Source organism: Lemur catta, chromosome 1, assembly GCF_020740605.2.
Source record: "Lemur catta isolate mLemCat1 chromosome 1, mLemCat1.pri, whole genome shotgun sequence".
In the NCBI taxonomy this organism is placed as follows: domain Eukaryota; kingdom Metazoa; phylum Chordata; class Mammalia; order Primates; family Lemuridae; genus Lemur; species Lemur catta.
In genome coordinates, this window is record NC_059128.1 from 19,770,765 (window position 1) to 19,776,764 (window position 6,000).

A 6,000-nucleotide genomic window follows, 5' to 3' on the forward strand; every position below is an offset into this window, starting at 1 on the left:
TGCTAAAGACACATGGTGTCAGGGAATCTGAGCAGCTGGGCTCTGCTCCTTCCTTCAATCCCTCCAATGGACTGTTATGTGCGGCTATTACCATGAATGTGAAAATAAAACAAATCAGAGTTCAAATTCCATCATCACCCCCTGCTTCCTATGTGAATAACTTCCTTCGTAAATTATTCAATTTTCTAAACCTCAGAGTCCTTATCAGTAAAATATAACTAATAATTTCTAATCTGTAGGACTATTGTGAGAATTAAATAAACAGAATACAGGTAAACCACTTTAGACCTGACCTTTGTCCCTGCTCCCAGATTTCTCAAGCCTACTCCAGCTGCAGTTCCATTTCTGTTCCCTTTGAATATGGCAGCTCCCTAGATTTCTGCTTTTGGTTTCTCCAGACTTCAGATAACTGTTGGTTTCATTTGTTCATTCATTCACTCAACAAATATTCATGGAGAACCTCTATGTATCCCACAACATTCTGGGCACTGGAATATAGTGAAAAACAAAATAGACAAGTCCCTAACCCTAGAGATTTTCTAGGCTAGTGTGCAGAAAAACAAGTGAACAAATTGATACGTAATATCAGGGGACCCCACATTTTCTCATTCCTGACTCTCATCCTGCAGAACATACAACAGGACTCTCCCCTGAACTCCAAGAGGCAAACCCAGCTATATGCTGTTCTTAACATGCAGATCATGGACCACTTTTAAGAAGGTCTTTTTACATAAAAGTCAAAGTTCAAGCCAAAATTTTACCCTCTGGAGGAGAAAATTAGAGGAAGGGGGCTATGGAATTCTATTTCCATTCCTATTACCAGAGTGACAATTGCCTCATTTTCCTAAAAGAAGAATTACCAGAAATTACAATAGTCCATTCAAGATTCCAGAGATGGTTACTAATGCCCTGAAATGATGTCCACTGGGATTTTTTATCTTTGACACTGGATAATTTTCTATCTTTTGTACCCGTTAGAGGGAAGCACCTGGGATACACAGAAAGACATGCTATGAGAAATGAAAAAGAGGTCTCTTATGTGAAATTGTGGCTCTACCCGATGTGCCCCATAGCAACCAGTCCAGTCAATCTGAGACTTCCTTTACATGTTATGCCAACACCTTTTAAGCTCTGGTGTATTTCCCCACTGCTTCCACAGCCAAGGTTCTGCACCAGTCAACCCTGGACTGTGCACTTTTCTTCTGAAATCTGACTATTAATCAGCTTGACTGACCCTTCCCTGCTGGTTCTTCCCAGGAAAAGGAGTGACAACTCCTTCCCAGACCAGCAGCCATTTTAAATGATAGCCCTCAAACTCTGCAGGTGCTAAAAAGGTGCTTTAAAAATGTGTCTGGCATGGCTCAACAGGACAGCTATGTGGGCTCAGCAGAGGATGCCTGACCTCTGCTCCCTTCTCTGATGGCATTTTAGGAGGATGGACAAACCACACCTGTAAACAGCCACATCACGATGAACTAAAAACAAATCAGCCAGGAACCATACATGTTGACCATAGCTAACCATACATATTCCTCTTCTGTCAGATTGAATAAATTTGTTTCTGTAAGACAGAGAGGTTAGAACTGTTGCTTTAATTTTAAGCAACTGTAAGGTAGAATCAGCCCACACAGACTGGAGGTAAGCTAAACCACAGAACTTGGATTTCACTTCTTAGCAACCTACCAGATCTTAGACCATAAATCTGAAGGTCAACTTCAACTTTTTTCACCCTGTACATCCAATTAGCGCCCAAGTCCTAGTAACTTTATTTCTCAACGTCTTCCATATCTTCCTCTTCCTCCCCATCCCCACTTACCTCAGGCCCATTTCACTTTCCACCAGGACCATTGCCGTAGTCTCCTAATTGATCCTCTTACCACTAGACATGTTCTCAATCCCTGGCTCTCCAATGTTTCTTTCACATTGTTATCAGAGTGACCTTTCTAAAATGCAAAATTTCTCTTATTACTGCTTCTCTTAAGTGAGTTTGGTGACTCCTCACTCCTTATAGGGTAAAGACTAAATTTAATTTGTCAAAAAAGCCCACAATCTCACCCCTGACCATCTGTCTGACCCTCCTGGAAGACCATGCACATGAACCACTTGCAATTCTAAACACACTCCCATCTGTCTACTTTCCCAGCCTGAACCAGCCTTCCTCCCAAATCCCATCTCTTATCTATAGGACAAACAGCTTACTCATCACTTACTAATAGACAATAATCTTTAGAGCAAGGGCATTAAATAATTTTTCTCTATCCACAGCACTTTGCTTGGTGTGTAGCAATGACTGAGTACAAGTAGTGTTTGTTGAAAGAATTAATGAGTAAGTAAAAAGAATAAATCAAATTTCTCATGGCACTAACGAGATAATGTTAGCTAAAATATCTTCCTTCTCATTACTACCATCAATTATTATTTAGGCTCTATGACTGCAACTGAATCCATGACCATGGCCATGTGGTCTCATTGCTTCAGGTCCACATCTGACTCTGGTCTATCCTGCACATTGTGTCCAGGTTACTAATCTTCCAAAGGGACTACTCTAACCATGGCATTTAACTGTTCAAAACTCCTCTAGAGCTCCCCTCTGTCAACTCCCTTGATGACATCTAGATGCCTCCGTGTTCTAATCCCAACGTACTTGCTCAACCTGATTGCCCTCCACTCTTCTACAAACTTGTGATGGTTAATTGTAGGTGTCAACTTGACTAGATTAACTATTAGCTAGAGAACAGGTAAAGAGTTCTTTCTGGGTGTGTCTGTGAGGGTATTTTGGAGGATCCTGATGTGTCAGTCAGTGGACTGAGCAGGGAAGGTATGTCCTTAATGCAGATGGTCACCACCAATCAGCTGGCGTCCAGATAGAACAAAAAGATGATTGATTTCCTCTCTCTCCTAGAGCTGGGATACATTCTTCTTCTCCTGTCCTTGGACATCAGAACTCCAGATTCTTCAGCTTTTTTCACTCCAGGACTTACACCAGTGCTCCCTCCATGCTGAGTTCTCAGACCTTCAGCCTCAGACTGAGAGTTACACCATCTGCTTCCCCGGTCCTGAGGCCTTTGGACTTGGACTGAGCCATGCTACCAGCATCCCAGGGTCTCCTGCCTGCAGATGGCCTGCCGTGGGACTTCTCAGCTTCCATAGTCACATGAACTAATTCCCCTAATATATCCCCTCTCATATATCTAGATCAACAGAAAGATAGATAGATAGTTAGATAGATAGATAGATAGATAGATAGATAGATAGATAGATAGATAGATAGATTAGATAGATATTGGTTATAGTTCTCTGAAGAACCCTGACTCAGACAAAGCCTTGTAAGGAACACCCACCAAGGGCAATATGATTTTCTAATAAGTTTATTTTAGTCATTCTGTATCTTTAGCTAAGAATTCCTTACCAACTGAATCTTAACCATTTCCCCATGCCTACCTCAAAAACTCTCTCTTCCTAAAACCTTCCATGATCATCCCTGCCAAAAACGATGCCTGTCTTCTGAATTCCACAGTATTTTTTCTATAACTTCTTCATGGCACATTGAAATTATATCTTTATTACAGTTATTAATTAATATGTTTCAGCTCAAATACAATATTGAAAAGTCCTTGGAGACCATAACTAATATTATCCATTGTATCATCAACAGGAGAGTCCAACACATTTCTTGTACATGGTAGACTCTCAGTAAAAATGTATTTAATTAGTTATTCAGTTATCCAACCCACTAAGAGCATCAGTCATTCTGGGTAATAATATTTCCCATTTGCATCCATCAGTGTATCCATGTGCAAAGTGCTTTCCCATCTGTTATTCCATTTACACCTCACCACAGCCCTATAAAATAAGAAGAGAGAATCTTCCCTATTTTAGAGATAAAGAAACCATATTCCTTTTGCAATAACTGAACTCTTCAGGGTTATTCCGTTAGTAAAAAAAGGAGAATTTGAATCCAAATACCCTAGCTTGATATTCCATTCCTTTTTCCCACTATTGGTACTTCATGCAAAAGTTTGGCACTGCCCACAAGTGTGCTCCTCGTTTATGTGGATCCAGTAAAAGCAGAGCGCTCTCCTTTCCTTCCTGCCAAACTTTCCACAGGGCTTGGTGTCCTTTGAAGCTGGTGTCTTTTGAACAATGCCAACCCCACTGTTCTTCCATCTGGCTTTCCCCCAGCCATCCTCTGCCGGGGTTCACTGGCCTGTTGCTCTGGGCTTATACTTTACCTCGTATTTAAACCACCCCTTTAGGGAGACTGGTCAGCCAGGTAGAATAACACCATAATGAGGGTCCAGGAGCCAGAGAATAACAAATGCTGGGCAGTGGCAAGGGGTGCTCATTCAAAGCTGCCAGGAGCATGGAGAGGGTGGGCCATGGGCAGACATGAGCAGAGAGGGATGCAAGCTGAATTCTCCATTCACAGATTCTGGAATCAGATTGCCAGTTTCAAATCTCAGCTCTATCCCTTTCTAGCCACATAACCTTGGATATTTTATACAATTTCTGTGTGCCCTCAGTTCTCTCATCTATGAAAGACTGATGACAATAATAGTTTCCCCCTCATAGGATCACCATGAGGTTAAACAAACTCATCAGTGCAGATTCCAGCACAGGGTCTGGCATATATGAGTAGCAATCAAGAAGTGTGAACTAAAGCAACAGCATAAGTGGCAATTTTTGTGTGTCCCCAAAATGGACAACAGGGGCTCAAAGCTAGAGACAACAAAGCTTCACAATTCTAAGCAGAGCTGCCAACTCCTGGGGACAGGTATCTCCCTCCAAGATTACAAAGCCCAAACTGCCCTTTCACCTTCCACCACAAATCTCTGTCCCTTCCCAGCCTCTAAAAGACATCCCTGCAGGGGACAGAGTGGGAAGTGTGTAATCACCAGGGTCACAGGCCTTGCCAGGGATGCAGAGACTGATGAGAACTTACAACCCCTTCTCCAAGAGAAGGAATAGGGGGTGTCTCAGTCCATTTTGTGCTGCTATAACAGAATACCACAGACTGGGTAATGTATAAAGAAAAGGAATTTATTTCTTGTAGTTCTGGAGGCTGGAAAGTCCAATATCAAAGTGCCAGCATCTAGTGTCACCCCATGGTGCAAGGCGGAAGGGCAAGGGAGGAAGAGGGGGCCTAATGTGCTTTATAACAAGCCCACTCTCACTATAAGTAACCCACCCCCACAATAATGACAGTAATCCATTCAGAAGGGCAGAACCTTCATGACCTAATCACCTCTTAAAGGTCCCACTTCCCAACACTGTCGCACTGGGGATTAAGTCCCCAACACATGAACTTTGGAGGACACATTCAAACTGTAGTAGGGTATTTCAAAAGAATCCAAGAGAGATTAGGGTGGCCTGCCAGATGGGGTCACTGGCATCTCACTACCTGGAGGGAACTTTCAGAGCTATAGAACCAGTCTTCTGCAGCTATCATAGTTATTCAAAGAATTTGGCCTACGTTCCTTGGGGATAAGTAATATTCTGGAACATGGAGACTAGTGCCCACTTAAAGGTAAGAAGCTTGCCAGAGAGGCCCATTGTATTGGGGTGAGAAGGGACAGTGGTACGAGGTGCCCTAAGAAGAAAAGACTGGGAGCCCCTTGCTCTAGTCTCCTGCAGCACAGAAGATCTAAGCAGCTCTTTCATGTAAAAGAGCAGGAGCCCCAGGGCCATCCTGGTACCACCAAGAGAGAGGAGCTGCCCCCTGGAAAGGATATTGAGACATGGACCAATCTCAGGGGTCCAGAGGACATGGCTTCCCTCTTTGGCAGAAACCTCAGCAATGGAGAGGACTGGTGGAAGCTGACTGCTAAATTCACCATCCATGAAGAGGAATCACACTGAGCCCTGAGATAACCAGGATCACCTCCCCAGTGTGACATGCAGCTGGTTTTCCTGCAATGAACCTGCCTCCACCATCTCTTCCCAGACTCCCAAAGCCCTCCAATCCAAGCAAAGTCAATCTCAAAAAGAGAGAAGGAAGAA